Source organism: Suricata suricatta, chromosome 10, assembly GCF_006229205.1.
Source record: "Suricata suricatta isolate VVHF042 chromosome 10, meerkat_22Aug2017_6uvM2_HiC, whole genome shotgun sequence".
Taxonomy (NCBI): domain Eukaryota; kingdom Metazoa; phylum Chordata; class Mammalia; order Carnivora; family Herpestidae; genus Suricata; species Suricata suricatta.
The window spans coordinates 11,506,455-11,507,247 of NC_043709.1; positions in this window are offsets into that span (position 1 = coordinate 11,506,455).

A 793-nucleotide genomic window follows, 5' to 3' on the forward strand; every position below is an offset into this window, starting at 1 on the left:
CCTGGGTGGCTCAGTCTGTTAAGTGTCTGACTTCGGCTCAGAGCATGATCTCACAGTCCGTGGGTTCGAGCCCCACATCAGGCTCTGTGCTGACAGCTCAGAGCCTGGAGCCTACTGCGAATTCTGTGTCTTCCTCTCTCTTGCTCCTCCCGCACTCCTGCTCTGTCTCTCTCAAAATTAAATAAACATTTAAAAAAAATTTAAATAATGAAAAAAATAAATTAACATGTTTTGTCCTCTCTGACGTATAAAGCTAGATTTCGGGGGTTTGGCTCCAGGGTGCCCTTGGCCTAGAACGTGATTTTTGTGCTTCCTTATGCCAGACATGCATCCACCTACTTGATACACCTTTAATCCTCTCAGCAATTCTGGGACTTTCTGCTAATTGTATTCCCATTTTCCAGATGAGGAATCTGAGGCACAGAGAGACAATGTCATGCATTTGGTAAACAGGAGAGGCAGCGTGAACCCGGCCAGGCCTGTAATACAAGCCTAGAGCCGTGGGTCTCGGTCAAGGGTGAGTTTTCTCCCCAGAGGCCGTTGGCAATGTCTGGAGACATTTTTTCTTAACTGTCACAACTCTGGGGGAGGCGGGAGGCACAGCTACTGGCCTTGCGCGGGGGGAGGCCGGCGATGTCACTCAACAGCCTGCAACACAGAGGCTAGGGCCACGGTTCGGAGTGATGCAGTCCGGGAGGGCAGTGGTGCTAAGGCTGCAAAACTCCCGTCTCGCGCCCCGCCCTTTGCCAGCGCCCTGCGGTACCTCGCCGTTTTCCTGAGTCACGCTGTTTTC